Source organism: Biomphalaria glabrata, chromosome 7, assembly GCF_947242115.1.
Source record: "Biomphalaria glabrata chromosome 7, xgBioGlab47.1, whole genome shotgun sequence".
Taxonomy (NCBI): domain Eukaryota; kingdom Metazoa; phylum Mollusca; class Gastropoda; family Planorbidae; genus Biomphalaria; species Biomphalaria glabrata.
The window spans coordinates 34,527,842-34,546,327 of NC_074717.1; the positions used below are offsets into that span (position 1 = coordinate 34,527,842).

General features: G+C 36.5%; 1 long non-coding RNA gene across 1 annotated transcript; it reads right to left on the bottom strand.

The window, feature by feature from the left end:
* Positions 1-9,764: 9,764 nt before the first annotated feature.
* On the bottom strand, positions 9,765-14,134 carry LOC129927396 (uncharacterized). Its single transcript, XR_008779014.1, has 2 exons — positions 13,968-14,134; positions 9,765-10,352 (listed from the first exon to the last, which is right to left on the bottom strand). It is a non-coding gene; the product is annotated as an uncharacterized LOC129927396 (long non-coding RNA).
* Positions 14,135-18,486: the final 4,352 nt, after the last annotated feature.

The following is an 18,486-nucleotide window of genomic DNA, read 5'->3' on the forward strand; positions in this document are numbered from 1 at the left end:
TTGATTTTGTCTCAAAAAAAATATTTTCAACATCTGATGCACATATACATAGGAACAGGAACACATACACTCTTAGACACCTACTCACTCACTTACATTTGTTCATTGATTTCCAATCTACTTAAATGTTTGAAGCAAACTGAAAAAAAATGTAATCAATGAACAACTCTGATGTTGTGGTTCCAAAGAATATGAACAGTACCTGCGATTTTTCTAAGATAGAGCGAACTGTTTTATGTGTGTGAATCTTGTATGCAAGTTACTACTAAATAATTATATAATTAGTATAATTATATTATATCTATATTAAGCCAGAAGCAAAATATAAAAAAAAAAAAACTTTTTACCTTAGCTAAACGGTAAGAACTCCGTTCTTAAAACTATCTACCAATAACGTACTCGTTATTTCGCTTTTTCGATATAAAAAAAAAATAACAATAGGGGCCTAATTAATTGAGTCATTGAGTATTTGTATTCATTGATTCATGTATAAAGTATCAACTGATCGGAGAATGCGTGAAGAAGAAATAGTGTTAATAATAATATCAGTGGACTAAACCCAACACATTTAGACGCATCGGGGAAAACTGAAGGATTCGTTTCCTTTCTTGCTATTTAACAAAATAATGAATTGCCAATAAGTTGATATAAGCTTTGTAAAACAAGGCAGGTCTCAAGATAACTATCAATTATTCAACTCCCTTTATCACAAACATTCATTGTTAGCAAGGTTGCCTGAGATCATTCAGTCCCAAATAAACAAGGTTCTGTTTGTCTCCTGCCTGACTTTGGTCAGTGTGGACATTGTATGATATTCGGCATGCAGGCCAAAGGGTAAGTAAAGTTTTGATAACAAACCACAGACAACGTATAAAGACTTTTCATACAAATTGCTGCATGCTGTAAAGAAAATAATGAGGAAGTAAAGAGAATGACAAAGTATATAACTAGGCATATAATAATATATAACTACTTTTCTCTTACTTTTTGTATCACCTATTGTATTTTAGCTCTTGAAATGATATACAGATAAATATTTTAAATTAGAAAAAGTAAAATAAAATTACAAAAATATAAACACGTTAAAATTATAACATTTGGGAACCTTCCTTCAAGGAAGTACAAAGTGAAATCAAACTATTTTTCTTAGAACTAGCTTTACACAGCGCTGCAGAATAGGGCGTATAAATTATGGATAAATGCACTGACTTGTTTCTGCATGTCTTGTAGATCTTTCTGGAGCTGAAAGAGTATTTTTAAGCTAGATTAACTCTTCTCTCCCAACTGACGATACCAACGTTGATTCCACTATGAATGTGGTAAATAATTACGGAGAGTAAGAGTTAAAGGAGAATGTGAAGGTTGATGGGCTGGGACGGTGGGCTTTGAAAACAATTGCAAGGATTTTTTTGAGTCCAGTCATCTTTAGTTAAAAGTCTTCTATAGCCATTGTATTTACATTTATTGTTTCTTCTAGACCTGTCTTCTAGACCTTTCTTATGAAGCTGTTTTGCTGTTTTTTTATTGAGCTTTCTTCTTCTGGATTGACTGGAGCTGTCAAATTCTTATCCTGGATTTGTCTTCTTTTATACATGTCTTCTGCATGAGTTATTGTCAATAGCAGGGGTGTGTAAGATGTGAGATTGTGTGTGTGTTTGTTTATTTTATTAGCTGTGAGTTGTGAACTGTTTTTATCTCGGGTTTTTCAATAGGGTTAATAAGTGCATCCAGTGGTCAGTCTAGTCAGTTGGAGAGCTGACCTGGTCTGAGTAGGGTGTTGGTGGTTGTTTTTGGTTATTCTGTTTAAGAGTGAGGAGATATTATTCTTTCTATGTGTGTGTGTTGAACATTTGTGTAATGTTATGGAATTCGATGATACCTTGAGGTAATAAATTATTGAATCTAGTCTAAGCGCCCTTGAATATTTAATTTGGGCACATTTAATACCTTTTAGTATATTATGATTGTGTATGTATACTATATGTGTAACACATGCATGATCCTTTGTTGAATGTGATCTATCATAACAAATAAGTAATACCGGAGAATCGACAACAGTGGCATGTACTTCGTGTTCAATATGAATAGAGAATCATACCTTTAGCCATGGGTGTTAAACACAAACCCACCTGCACTTGTCATACTTGACCAGCGCCCATATAATACTTGTACACGTTTAATGATCTACAGTTGGGGCAGTCAATCCCCACTATGAACTAATCAAAGTTCTTTACAGTTATATATATATCAGTCTTCTGTAGCTGTTTTTGTAACCATTACATATATCTGTCTTCTGTCTTTGTCTTTCGTATCCGCTCTAAGTATCTGTCTTCTGCACTTGTCCTCCATACCCGTTATATGTAACTGTCTTCAGTGCATGTCTTGTACACTTATTTTTGTTGTGCACGTGTCTTTAATACCCGTTTTATGTATGTGTCTTCTGTGTGGTATTCTGTACTTTTCTTCTGTATTTCTTTTACCTGTTGCAGGTACCTGTCTGTTGTAGTTGTTTTATGTACCTGTCTACTGTACCTGCTCTATGTACCTGTCTTCTGTACTTGTTCTATGTACTTTTTTTTTCTCTATGTACCTGTCTTCTGTACCTTCTCTGTGTACATGTCTTCTGTACTTGTTAGATGTATCTGTCTTCTGTTCTCTCACTTTAACAGACTCTATCTCTCTCCAGTTGGTCAGTTAAAAATTTCAAAGAGCTGCAGAATCACAGAAATTTACTTAACTACTAAGTTTCAGCAGTTTACACTTCAAAATAAGCAGGGATCTTTCTTTTTTCTTTCTTGTCTAATGAAGAAGTACTTTTGGAGAGGAGATAAATACAACGGAGACAAGCAGGATTAGTTCATAAGTTTCAAGCTTTATGTTAAGTCTTCTTTGGTGATTCTGTTATTGAAATTAAGTTATATTGTGTTAAAAGTGTGTTCAGTCTTTCTATAACTTCTACTTAAAGAATTTAATCGTTTTATTTCTTAAAAAGGGAATTCTGTTACTTTTGTCAACTAGACATTTAAAGTTTGGGTCATCGAATATATCTTCTGGAAACATAGTTAAGTTCCTTTCATATCTTGCGATCTATTGGGCATATGATAGTGTTACAAATGAACAGTGATAGGTAGAGGTCAACGTATGACCCCGGCGAGATGACACAGCAGCGAGTGTTCTCTGGAATGTACATGTATAAACAAAGACAGGATGTGACGTTTCCTCACGTGTTATTCCAGAAGTAGCAGTGTCTAACTAGCAGTGTTTGTGCAAATTTGGAGGAGCGATTAGGGACTCTATATAAGCCAGAGAGTTAATGTGAAAGTCAGTCGTGAGTGAGCCGTTACAGTCGATACAGACGATGTAAGACGTGTGCGGCCCTAGTGGAAGAGAAATGTGTACGAATCGATGCAAGTTAACTAGGGTAGAGTTAACTGGAGTGGACTACTGTCGTTAAGTCTATACAGCGAACTATAGTGGACTTGAGCCGTTACAGTCGATACAGTCGATGTAAGACGTGTGCGGCTCTGATTCGGTAGACTTGAGTACGACTTGGTTCAGCTTTGGGAGACCTGGAGCGACACTGGGAAGTGTGTCGTTGGTCTGTTCTGTGGAATACGGCTCAATGCAAGTTGAGAAGAGATGAATTGCAACGAAGTGAAGAGATGAATTGCAACGAAGTATAACTAACTGTAAACTGACAGATATTGTACAGTCTTCTACGCTACATGTTACATTAACGAATTGTTAGAGTTAATAGTCATTAAAGTTATATGAAACTGAAAGTTTAGTCGTCAAGTTCTTTACAGTGTTTTTATTTGTGTGCCTACTAGTACATTTAGCCAGAAGATTCAGAAATACGTAACACTATAAAGGTCATTTGTTTCTATTATGAACTAATCAATGACGCATCTTGGCAAACAAACAATGATTAATAACAGTCCTGTGTTACAATTTTATTTAGTGCATGCCTATCAAATTTACTTATTTCACAATTTAATCAATGTCTTCTTTCAATTTCTCTGCTTTATCGCGACCTTCAAAGAAGTAGGTCAAGCCTCGTTTTTAATTTTCCAACCGACGACTCTAAGACTCCAGAACACACAGACGTCAGTCTGGTTATTAATTGTGCACTTTTTCTGAGTAATTATTAAGTGTGTTAGTTAAATTGTTTTGCCCGCCCAACATTTAGATTATGGATAAATAAACAAGGCGTAAGCGGACATCTGAACAGGAGCAAGAGTGTAATAGAGTTAGAAGTGACAATGAACTGAGACACGATGCCTTAAGAGAGACCTCTCCAAATGAGGCAAATGTAACCTATGGTGACCGGTCACTTCATCCCCGGTCATTTCATCTCCTGGTCACTTCATCCCCCGGTCACTTCATCCCCGGTCATTTCATCCCCAATTAAATATTTTATATATAAATATGATTATGTAAAATGCTTTTTGACATTTTGTTACTAATGCGTTTATAGTGTTTCCTGTTCCACTTTGTTTTCTTAATGACAAATCTTATATTATATTGTAAATCTGGGTGTGTACTTGGCTATAGCGCTTCTATTGGATGTGTGGGTTGTAATATCATAATATTTTCCGGATCGAAGGCCAAGGTTTGGTGGAAGTAGTAAAAAATAATTTGGGAGATAGAAGTGCGATTAGAATAATAATGATCATGCCGCTGATACTTATTATCAAAGGCCAAGGTGTGGTGCAAGTAGTGGAAATCTTTTGAGAGATAGAAGTGCGATTACAATAATTATGACCGTGCTGCTGATAACTTATCACCAGAGGCCAAGGTGTGGTGCAAGTAGTGGAAATCTTTTGAGAGATAGAAGTGCGATAACAATAATTATGACCGTGCCGCTGATAACTTATCATCAAAGGCCAAGGTGTGGTGCAAGTAGAGGAAATCTTTTGAGAGATAGAAGTGCGATTACAAAAATTATGACCGTGTCGCTGATAACTTATCATCAAAGGCCAAGGTGTGGTGGAAGTAGAGGAAATCTTTTGAGAGATAGAAGTGCGATTACAATAATTATGACCATGCCGCTGATAACTTATCATCAAAGGCCAAGGTGTGGTGGAAGTAGAGGAAATCTTTTGAGAGATAGAAGTGCGATTACAAAAATTATGACCGTGTCGCTGATAACTTATCATCAAAGGCCAAGGTGTGATGGAAGTAGAGGAAATCTTTTGAGAGATAGAAGTGCGATTACAATAATTATGACCGTGCCGCTGATAACTTATCATCAAAGGCCAAGGTGTGATGGAAGTAGAGGAAATCTTTTGAGAGATAGAAGTGCGATTACAATAATTATGACCGTGCCGCTGATAACTTATCATCAAAGGCCAAGGTGTGATGGAAGTAGAGGAAATCTTTTGAGAGATAGAAGTGCGATTACAATAATTATGACCGTGCCGCTGATAACTTATCATCAGAGGCCAAGGTGTGGTGGAAGAACGACCATGTTTCACTTTATTTGATTTTTCAATCGCTCTTTCTTGAAAATGGGCGCGTCTTTTCTAGCCTTGAAATAAGGTTTTATTTTTTTCTAATAAAGGCAAAGTTCACCCATCCTCGTGATATCATGTCGCCTGTATAAGTTTTGCTTTAATTCCTTTTAAACATTAACGTGTTACAATTTTGTCATTTAAATAAAAATGAATACATTAAATATTGCTCATTTCATAATTTTTAAAATTACAATTTGTTACATAAAAATGATCAGATGATGAAAATATCAGGGGATGAAATGACCGGGGATGAAGTGACCAGGGGATGAAGTGACCGGGGGATGAAGTGACCAGGGGATGAAGTGACCAGGGGATGAAATGACCGGGGATGAAGTGACCGGGGATGAAGTGACCGAGGATGAAATGACCGAGGATGAAATGACCGGGGATGAAGTGACCGGGGATGAAGTGACCGGGAACCGTAACCTATAAATGCTTCTGAATTTTAACAATTCAGATTTCTACCATATAACAGCAAAGTGAAGAGCCACAATGTTTCAATGCGTTATCAAACGAGAGTTTACAAACTACTAAACTAAAGCGTTATCTTGTAACAAATCATAATGTAAAAGTAAAGTTCCCCTTTCAGTCCATACGGTCTATAGGGTGGATGATGTTAAGGTCATCTGTTTCTTTGGCCAACTGTTAACGAGCAGGGTGTCATGTAGCCAGTGCAACGACCAACCGCCTTTACTTTCCCCAACTAAAGTCGGGTGGACTCAACGGCGCCCTAAGAATCTTGAAATTCAAAATCCCAGTCTTCACCGAGATTCGAACTCAGGACTTCAAGTTCAAGTTCGGAAGCCAAGCGCTTAACCACTCACCCACCGAGCACACATTATAATGAATTAAACAAGAGACCAGTAGATTTCATTAAATGTCAAATTGGAGTATATACAAAAAATAAGCTGAAAATAATTAGCAACGCGACAACAGTGAATGAAAACCTCTTAAGGTTTCATACATCATTGCATTGTGAATATAGCAGATTAAGAAACAAACACGGTTTTATTATGACAACGGCTTTAGAAATACGTTAAGTGGACAAATCAGGCTGTGTTGTGTGGCATACAAAAGAGTCCAAGAACTTAAAAGGTTTGAGAACCTCTGATCTACAATGTTAATGTTACGACACTCTAGTTTCTGGTCCAGACAAGTCTACTTTGGCCTTGGTGTGGCTTACAGTACTGGTTGGAAGACGCTAGGTTTTGTTGCTACATTCCCTAGTGGGAAGTTGGGTAGTTGGCATGACAACAATAGAACCAGCCAATAGAAGCCTTGCACATATTATTTGACATAAAATCAATGAACATCCGTACTGAACCTAGGAACCCTTTAAAAAAACAAAAGGTATTTCCTGTCCATTCATTTTTTTATTTGTTCGTCCAAGGAAACGAACACAGAGACACAGACATATGTTGAGCCCTTTATTTTCGGCTGCACACAGGGGCAGGTTATTCTAAGGTTATACTACCTGGAGCTAGAGTCATTGTCCTTGCTTTTTTCTTTTCTTCTGCCAGCGCTGTTCTCTTTTCCACAGCAATTTGTGCACCTGTTTTTACAGCGCGACGCCATGATGCTTTGTCATGTGCTTCTGTCTCCTAAGTGGCTGGGTCAACGCTGAAGGTTTTCAGAGATGTTTTAACGTCCTCAGAGAACACTGAGAACGAGATTCTGAGGTACAATGCTGGAGAACGAAGTAAAGCTGCAAGCAAGACAAAGTAGCTCCAACTTAACAGACGACTTGAAGTTATATTGCCAATGTACAGAAACAAGCCAGTGATGGCATTTCTACGTGACATTTCCTACAATTTAACTTTGTGAAAGTTTGTGTGTTTGTGTGTAAGTGTGACAGGTATCTTTGCATTTTTCGAAGTACACTTTTGCAATGTAAATAAATGCTATATTTTGCAATTATTTATTTTACCTTATTATGATTTTTGCTTATTTGTGTTTTTAAGATATCTAAAGTGCTTCCTGCAAAATGACTGAAAAACTATGATAACATTAAAACAAAAAAAATATGTTGGCTCTTTATATTTTACGATATCTACAGTATTTCATTCAAAATGACTAAAATAATTTTTTTTCTGCGCTTTTTTCTCACATCAATGGCTAAATTTCTAGAAAAATCATGAGCACCTTTTAGAACCCTATCAACCTAGGTGTTCAATTCCCATGAATTTGTAAGCTGATTAGAGAAATTGTACAACGATTGAATAGCTCATTTTTTTTTTAAAGTTTCTCTATTCAGCTTGCAAAATCTTCAATGGGTCAAAAAAAAGACCAAAATCTTTTAAAATCTGTGTGGGTGGACACGGTTCTCGAAAAAGGATCTAACGATGTTTCTGAAGGAGAAGAAATTTCAGATCAGATCCTCATCATCACCATCATCATTATTATAATCATCAATGTTAATTTGCTCAAAGCTTTAAAAGGCTTAACATATAGAAACTTTCTTATTTGACTCATATGATATGGCATAATTTTGATATTCCAACTCAGGTCAATAAAGATTTGTCTTTCTGACCTTTCAAAACACACTTTAGACCCTGGAGTAATTCAGAATAAATTTCTTTACGAAACAAATAAACAATTCATAAGACACATATATTTTTTTATTTGTTTCTCTTATTTTTCTAAAATTAGATCTCATCAAAGTAATACGTAACACTTATTTCAATTTTACAAATCTGTATCTATATTGTTCAGTATACGTATCTAAAAAAAGGGCAAAATAAATGCATTAAAAACTAATTATATATATATAGTAATCCAAGAATACAATGAAAACAAGAAACAAAATAAGCAGATATCATTAGCTTTGGCATCTAGGAATGATTAGCTATAGGCCTATGTGTTCTAGGACATTTGAAATGAATTTCTACCTAGACTTTTAGAGAGTCTTGAAGTTATTTTTCTAATTTGATTAATTTTGTGTGTGTAATGACACATATAAAATTTTTTAACATCTTTTTAAAGTCAAAAATAGCTTTGAGTCCCTATATCAAATTGTTAGTTACAGTTTTTGAATGTTTTAGATTTATTTATTTTTTTTCACCTTGAAATAATAAGGGACTATATGTCTATTTTAAAAGTGAAAAAGATTAAAAACATAATGAAAAAGATGTTAGCGAAATTAAGTGAATATTTAGATCAATATTTCGTAACGCTTTGAAAAAAATGGCCAGCTGTGCTAGGGCTTTGCTGATTGGATGAAGTGAATTGAATTCTGTTATTGGTAATATGTACAACAGAAAAAAAAAAGCATGAATGAACGTGCCAGGTAGATAAAAATGGGAAATATGATGCCAGGAAGAACGATTGTGAGTTGACAATATTCATAAAGTGGGTTTTTGGGCTGTTTAATTTTTAGATGTAGAACAGTGTCTGGGTAGAAAAACATCTTGAGTTTTGTGTTTTATTTAATGTGGTGTTCAATTTTATATGTCGTATTAAAATACACTAGTCGACCGGCGGCGTAACATACGCCGCTATTTAGCTGAGCCGTGCTCTCTGTCGCCTCTATAGTTACTACAGAGTAGATTACTTGTCCCCCCCCCCTCTCTTTTTTCGCCGCAACGTGAGGTAGAAATAAAAAAGTGATCTTTCTTGGTCACAACGGTGCGGCCCTGCTATTTAAAGAGGTCGAAAACTACTTGTTCTTTCCATCCCCTCTTTTTTTTCGTGGCGTAACGCTAGTTCGTCCGACTTGCAGAAATAAAAGAGTGATCTTTCCTTTACTTCATGCTTGCGTGTCCAAACTCTTGAGCCATGATGAGAATTATATATATATATAGATTGTTAAAACAAAATGTTCTGTATTTATCCATTATCAACTTTATAATACAGATGTCTTTTGTCCTTTAATGTTTATAAAGAGAGATTTCATTTTTTTATGTAATTAATTTTCATCATTATTTCTACAACTATCGGCGAATTTAATTTTCCCCGGAAAGTGCAGCATTTATTCAAAGCATTTCAATTTGATTTCAATAATACATTTCACAATATGTTGACCTATATAAATATGAATACATAGATTACCAGCACTGGACCTCAGTCGCCAAAACGAACGGTCACATGACATTGACAATACAACGAAAAAACAAACTGACACGTCATAACCATTGTTAATTCATATTAGTTCTTTAGTTGTATAAAAGAGATAGCGAAGCATTGTTGTTTGTTTAATTGTTTAATGAGGTCCAATGGGTTTTAAGGCAGTGTCGTTACTGTTTTTTTCAATAGCAAAACAAGGGAAGATAACACTAGAGATAAAGCTCCAACAGAAAGAGAAGTCGCCCCACAAACAGCTTGTCTCAGCCTGTCGTACTCGCTCTGGGTACAGCCACTGTCTACTACGCTGCACGACTGTACAGAGAAACCGGAACTTGAATATTGCACTCCTTCACAATAGTTCGTAGACGTGACCAAACTAATAACCGCCGCGTTGTTGCCTACACAATGTCCAAAACTGGATCGACATTGTCTACTAGTTGATACAAGAGCGATCCCAAAGTTTTCGGTACTATCTAGAGCAGTTGTTGAATTTGTTCCACAAGCAGCATTTCTAACTCTGAAGTACTCACTCAGGGTACAGTAACTGTTTCCAAGCATACAATGCACAAAAATAAAATTGTGTCCTGTGTATCTAATGGCATCACAATTTTTTGTTTGATTGTAATTATTTTTTGCTACCACTCGACAATTTACAAAATCAGATTTACATTGCTGATTTAAAGATGCAAGCACGGTGTCTACATCTTCAGAAACAACTTGACCCAACAATCCCAGGACAAATGCAACAGAGAGCATTCTTTGAGTCATGTTTGTCTAAAATGATGAGAAAAAAGAAAAGGAAGTAAAATAATTTCGAAATGTTCATACAATACTATCATAAGCTTTGTGTCATTTACATTGGAGTAAACTCAAAGTAATTTTTTTAATGTAAATTAATTTAAATTTGGTCACTAAAATCAAATCCATAGCACCTGTACAATATATTAATTTTTTAATTTAAGAGCACCTGGCCAAATAATAAATGTTTAAATTAAGAACGTGTGGCCAAATAAATGTTAAAATTAAGATTATCTGGCCAAATAATGTTTAAATTAAGAGTAACTGGCCAAATTGTATTTAAATTAGGAGTACCTGGCCAAATAATAGATGTTTAACTTAAGAGTTCCTGGCCTAATAATGTTTAAATTCAGAGTACCTGGCCAAATAGTGCTTAAATTAAGAACACCTGGCCAAATAAGGTTTAAATTAAGAACACCTGACCGAAAAATAGATTTTAAGAATGAATGTATAAAGTAAGAGCACCTGGCCAAAGAAAATTGTCAAATAGTGATGATTGCAGCCTAAGTTGTAAGATAAAATGAAATTGAATCATCTCTCCCTCTCCTCTCTCTCTCTCTCCCACACACACATACAATGCCAATATGAATAGAACACTTTTGTTTTTGTTTATTTATTTGTTTTCTATTTTCTTCTTCTCTCTCGGAACATGTTAGGCCAGGGCAGTTTGGGTGGGGGGGGGGGATATTTTTCTCCCCTCTTCCTCGCAAAAAAAAACGTGTATGCGTGCGAGTGTGTACATAATTAATCTTTATTACACTCTGACCCTTCATTCTTTCGGAAGACTTTTATTATACTCTAGAATAGGTTCTTTCTGGTGTTACTGGAAAACTTTGAAGACAGCAAAGGGGGTCTGGGGGAGCAATGTAAGCTCCCCCCAGGGCCAAGCACTATTTCCGGTATTGAAAGCCAACAAAATGCATATTCTGAGGTATCTCTCCTGCTATTCAAAAGTTTTATTTCAAAAAAAGTATGTGCTATTTTTGCTGACTTAGTTCCCCCTAAGTCGTTCGGCTCATTGGGCGGCAAGCTGCTCCCACAAAAATCTGGCATTAGCAATGCCTGAAGCCTCTTCCCACCCCTTCTGAGGACCTCCATGAAAATGTAGCGCCAAGTTGTACTAGGATGTCCCTGTTTGCTCTTTCCTCGTAATTCTTAATTAGTTTGAAGCGCGAGAAGCTTCTTTTACAAGATTACACAATTACGGCTAATGCATAATGCCGTTTTTATTTATAGCACGAAGAATTGTCGTTTTCCATATTGAATGACACCCCAAAATGAACAATTTTTGTCTATATATTTCATGAGATTTGTATGAGTTTTCAGAAGATTTTAATAATTTCCGGATATTTCCAGGACTTTTTAGTATATTTTGCAATTTCAGAAGATTTCCAGGAGCTCCTGGTAAATCGACAGGAGGCCGCGAGAAATCTGTTATAAGTTATACAATGGTTTAATTTAATAATTTATACACCTAGAATTAGCGCGGGTCCTATGAAAGTGAGGGGCCCACAATCAGCGGCCCACTGCGGTCGCATATTTGCGGAGCCCACTGCGGTCACCTAAGGCCGGCCCTGCAAAATAGCTACGTATGCTACGCCACCGATCGACTAGTAACTTAAACAAATAATAATTTTACGACTAAAGAAACACATTCAACTCTATTTAAGTGAACCTTAGATGTTCAAATCCTACTTTTTAAAAGCCCTGGACAGAAACTCTTCTCTTTTGAAAAGTACTTGTTTGTTACATACGTCGAGAAAGTGTGGATTCCCAGGCCGAGACGGAGAATCGGCAAATCTGAAGCAGACGAAAAGAACAATTTCCTCTTCCTCCCCGTTGCTGGGCCACCTTGAGCCTGAGCTGAGCGAAATATGATCCAACCCTAACCCTATCCTGCACTGCGCTACAAGAGCTCAGGCCTAGGTAGTCTCCACCACAGGGAGGCGCTGTTTTGGTTTATGAGTCTGCTGTGGCGTTACCACCACACCTATGCAAACTCTGTACCCACTGCATTGGTTTATATTCTGAGATGGCAGAGATGCAGGTATTCGATATAAGGAAGTCATGGTCATAGTACAGGTTTCGAGACCATGATAATCTGTGTCGCCCTCACCTGTCCATCGCAGAGTCAAGTATTATTTGAAATGAATAATTACAATGAAACAAATGCAAATACAAAAGTAATACATGGCAAATTGGGAAACTTAAAAAATATGTTATAATCTCCTGGTTAATAAAATGTCCTCTTCACTGAGTGAGCTGAATGCATAAGACACACGGGATGTGCGGCAGAGAGGCTAAGTACGCTTGAACTTGGCTACATATGAACGGGGCTCGAGGTTCGACACCCGACTCGAGTAGAGTTGTGTTTACTAAGAGTTTAAAGGCAGCACGGAAAAGCTCCTAGATACCCCCCTGCCCCCGACTGGTCCACAAATGAGAATGGACCATGGTGCTCTGAGCATGCTATAAGCATCAAAGTTGCGCTATTAAAAAAAAAATTAAAGACAAAACAAGGTTACAAAAGACAGTTTGTATGGAAACACAAACTCAAAATCGGCCCCCGAAGTGGTCCACCCAGGCAGGCTTCTTTATTTTCAGAAAGAACATCCGAATGAAATTATATCAAAGACAAATGAGAGATAAGAATGGAGAAAGAAGGTTAACAGATCTTGTGTAGTGCCCCAACGGTCCCGCAGATCAAAGGATAAGTGAAAGTGAATGTAAAGTTAGATGTGAACCTGGCCTAACTAGTTCCCCTTTCAGACCTTGTGGTCTATAGGGCAGATGATGTAAAGTTCATCTGTTTTTGTGGCCTACGATTAACGAGGGTGACGAACAACCGCCTTTACATTTCCCCTAACCCCAACTAATGTCAGGTACCCATTACATCTGAGTGGACTCAGAGGCGCCCAAAGATTCCAAAGTTGAAAATCCCAGTCTTCACCAGGATTCGAAACCGGGACCCCCGGTTCGGAAGCCAAGCGCTTTACCGCTCAGCCACCGTGCCATCCCTGGCCTAACTAATGTCTTATAATTGATCTAATTGTTTTGAAAATTTTCAATCTCTTATTCGAATCCTTAAAAGAATATTATCCCCGCAATAAATAAAAGTTCAGGAAAATGTAGTTTACAAGATTACTATTCTTTTTAAATTAGGTCCAACTTATAATGCATACTAATTAGCTTTTTCTCTTTAAAAAACTGCTTGCATAACTGATTTTAAAAATTAGATTTTTCGCTTTCAGAAAAAAAAAAGTAGCCGTTGCATCAGAACTTTGAATGGTCTAAAATATTGTGATGTCGGATTTTCAATATCTTTTCTAGTTTACGAGATCTAAACGGGACGGACGGACAGACGGACAGACATTTCGCACAAAACTAATAGCGTCTTTTCCCCTTTCGGGGATCGCTAAAAATCAGATTACATAATGCTAGAGTAAATGTTCTGAGGTTTAAAGTAACCCCGTCAATGTGATCTCCTCTTCTACACATAAACACACACAAAATTGATGTTTTAGAGCAAGATAATTAATTTCTGTATTCATCAACATTATTTTAACTAGTTTAAAATGAAATCCAGCGAACCTGGTATGAAAATACTTTGATCCTTGACGATAGAGAATCTAGTCAAACAAGGTACGTATGTGTCTTTCTCGTGGATTCGCTCAGATTTATGAACACTTTTTTGAGTGTCACGTGATATTTTACATCCTCAATATGTCATCATTCAAGCCGCGGGGACTTTCCAAGAAAGACTCATTTTCTTTGTTGACCCTGCTTTTTAGATTTGAGTTATTTTGAAAATATGGGTGCTGTTATACAGATGTAAAAGAAAACCAATTGGAACAAAAAACATTGGAAAGTAACACATTTTACAAATAATTTTAGTGAAACAAAATAGGAGAATTTATTTTTTTACATAAACTCGTATGCGTCCCATGAGAGTTTTTTTTCCCTCCGTGCAATTAGAGTGCAGCTTTAGTAAACTTTTTTTTTTTCAGATTTGATAAATTTTAGTAGTTATATTTCTACGGTCATGCATGCAAAATTTGCCATTAAAACTTGACTGCGATTACACCGACTAGAAATGACCTTGACACCTCACGAATTTCTGCTCATCATCTGCTTGAATATGACAGAGTTATCGGCCATTAGAATAAAAATAGACTCTTGACAGTAGAGTTCCTGCTAACGAGTAGATGCCATAAACTTTTTATTAAAACTTATTTTTTAAATATGCAAAATGTATGTTCAGATGATAAGCTTACTATTTAAAAAAAAAAAACTTCACCTTCACATGTCACTTAGTCATGAACCATTGGGCCACCACACATGATCTGTCCACAATCTTTCTCCATTATCTCTGTATACGTGCACGTTACATAAATTATTTCCGGTATTGTATAGAATCGTCGCGCCTTCTGTACTTAGACTATACAATTTTAGTTGGGTTTTTTTTTAGTTTTTTTGGAGAAATTTCTATTTTTATAACAAAGTTTAAATTAAGTCACTCTGTCTGTCTGTCAGTCTGTCTGGTGAAACGTGTGTACAGGTTATTTCTCCCAGACCGTTCAAGCTGAAACTTCGCACAAGTATTCAATGACAAGATTCAATAAATAAAAGGAACTGATTGAGGAGTTCTTACTAATAATTCATTATTCTGTCTAATAGCAACAGGTGGTAACTAAAACTTCAGTATTCACAGATGTGTCTAAATGTGTTGGGTTTAGTCCCTTTAAATAATTGAGACCGCTATTTTTTCCCTTACGCATTTTCAGATCAAGTTGACACTTTAAACACGTATTTATTGCGCCTAACAAAACATGAATCAATAAACAAAAATTTGCAATTAGTTAATTAATTTTTGGTTATTAATTATATTGTTTGATATCGAATAAGGGAAATAACATGTACATTATTGGTAGATATAGCTCTAAGGACGGAGTTCTTCCCCTTTAGATAATTTGTTTTGTTTTGTTGCTGGGTTTTTTTTTTTGATGATTTTTTAAAATATATTTTGCTTGTTTAACTTCAAATTAAACAAAAATTTCTTTTTTTTTTTTTTAAAGTAGTTGCTACACGTACTTGAACCTATTAAAGAATACAGTTAATCTGGATTGATATAACAAAGAAAACATCGAAAGTGTACATCTGCCCAGAGTTATTGTATCCATTACTTTGGATCAGTCTTGTTGTTTAAACCAGTTCCCACTTTATGAGGCTAATGATGGTCTATCATTTATAAACCAACACTGAGCGAGATGTGAGGACAACAGACAATAATGAAAGTATGTTGGTGGAAATTGCGAAAAGATCGGACAGCCTGGAGCTGAATCTGGCCGAGAGCAATAAGAATGAAGCGTACATAGACAAGAAAATGAAAGAAAACTGCTTTATCAGCCCTAAATCAGGTGCATTCACATGCACTAACTGTGATCAACATTGCTGCTCCAGAATTGGCTTGTTAATTCTGCCTGAAGTCACGAAGAAAGCAAAACTAGTTTTTACTCTGGGCACATAAGTGCATCGATTGTCTCTCGAGACAGAAAAGAGCCATATTAGTTTGTTGGTGACTTTGTCCACAGCAGCATTCGCAAAACTCAAAACAATATGGAAAGACAAAGGTATAGCCCTGGACACTAAAATCCGACTGATGCGCTCCCTGTCATGGCCACATTCTTATATCCATGGGATTCTTCGACGCTGACTGCAAATCCTAGCTTATGGAGTTAAGATGCTACAGAAAGATCCTAAATACAGTGACCGCATCTCAAAAGAAGAGATAGAGACACGCTTAGTAAAGGGATTTGACCCCAGGAATACTGTCAACACCGGAAACTAACTTCTATTGTCATATAAGTTCCTCAGCGCTCGCAAAGACTTTCCTTCAGGGAACAGTATCAGGAAAAAGAAAGAGAGGCAGACAGAGAAAGCGATGGGAAGACAACATAAAAGAATAAACGGGTTTGCCATGAAAGAGATTCTATCCAGAGTGGAGAAAGGTTGTCAAGATATTTTGTGTGGTGCCCCAACGATCCATAGGAATAAGGGATAAGTTGAAGGAATGTGAACAAGTGTCCGTCTCGAGTGTTCTCTTAACATACAATTGCAGTTCCGAATCTAAGGCAATGGGTCAACTCAGAGCCTTACCCTACACTAATTCTAAATATACTAAATATGCATTTTTAACTAGAATTACATATTTCATATGTTTTTAAAGTTGGAAAATTATATTTACTTCACAAGTATTCTATTTATTTCTTTAAAAATGTGGTATGATTCTATAGATTATTATTATAATACAATTGATTTTTATTCAAGCTTTCAAAAAAGCGTAGGGGCCTCCACCAAAAATTATGCCCGGGGCCTCCACATACTTAAATCCGGCCCTGTATATAAAGCATAAATAGAAATAGCACCACAATAAAGAAAAAAGGACTTCCTGTATTTTTAAAGCCTATTTTCTTTCTTTCTCACTAAGTTGACTTTTACAAAAACATTGCCCTACGTCGTTTCCGCTTTATTTATCAAGCCATTACAAATATTGTATTAACAAAAATGGCTGAAAAGTATGAATGGGGGAAGGAAGTGAGATTCCGGTCGAAAAAGAAAAAAGCAACAAAGAGTTTCTTACGCAGGTCTAACATTTTTGGTGTAGAAGGGAAAAGGCGGGGGGGGGGGGAGTGGATAAAAAAAGCGTGTGTGAGTGCATGTGTCGGGTTGTGAGATGTGTGTGTGTGTGGGTGGGCGTTATAAAGCGTGTCTTATAAAACTCTATGTCAGAGAAATAACGATGCACAGGGTGAAAAAAAAAAGTTCGGAGATTCCAGAGAGAGAGAAGGAAAGAGTAACAAAAAAACTAAAACAAATTAATTCCACTTATCTTATTCATGGCAAACCAGTAACACAGACTAAAAACGCAAAATACCTAGGTGTTATAATAAATGAAAAACTGTCATGGAATCCACATATTGATGAAACTATAAAAAAATTCAAACAAAGCATTAGGACTTATTTAAAGAAATTTCTATAAATCAAATAAGAAGATAAAACTAAAATGTTATTTAACCTTGGTTAGGCCAATAATAGAATATGTATCCTCCGTTTGGGACCCCTCAACTCAAGATAACATTAAGAAACTGGAACAGACACAAAACAGAGCAGTGAGATTCATAACAAATGAATATTCACATTTGACTAGAGTAACACCTTTAGTAAAATCACTAAATTTAGAAAGCCTTCAGGACAGAAGACTCAAAAGTAAAGTAGCAATTATACATAAAACACTGAACCATAATCTTCAAATACAAAAACAAAATTTAATAAAATACTCTGAAAGACACAAAGATAAATGCACATTCCTCGTCCCATATGCTAGGACAAATTTATACAAATACTCCTTCTTCCCTAGTGCTATTAGAGCATGGAAAGGGTTGCCTGAGCTAGCCAGGAAAACCAGTGACTATGCATAATTTAAGTCATTGATTAATATGCATGACTAAATGCATGACGCGTAGGACGTAATCATCTTCTTTTTTGAAGTAACGTCTGTTTATATAAGATAAGAAGATAAGAGAAAGAGACCGGGCTATGCCATTACTTTCCAACAGATCCACTCAATTACGAGCTAAAAAGTATGCTAGGGGATCGTTAAAGTGTGAAGGCGTTCAGCATAGAGTCATAGACACAGCTACCTGGGAGACACATAATGGAGTCATGTGAAAACTGGCGCACAGGTTGCTGAGGAACAGAGAACAACGCTGGCAGAAGAAAAACGCCAGTGAAAGAAAGCAAGGCCAATGACACTAGCTCTAGCTGGAATAACCTGCCCAGTGTGCCGCAGATCATTCCGGGCTCACATAGGTCTCACCAGCCACATGAGGCGGCACAAAACCACAGTTCAAAGCCCCTACCCCCTGGTTGACAAAAATGGTCATCATCGAAACACGATGAACGAACTATATATCATGGGCGTACCCCCGAAATGAAATTCCCCCCCCCCTTGGGTTCGAGTTTAAAAACCCCTACCAGGGTTTTTGTGTTTAAAACCCCCTACTAGGGGTTTTGAGTTTTAAACCCCCTACTTAGGGTTTTTGCAGTTAAC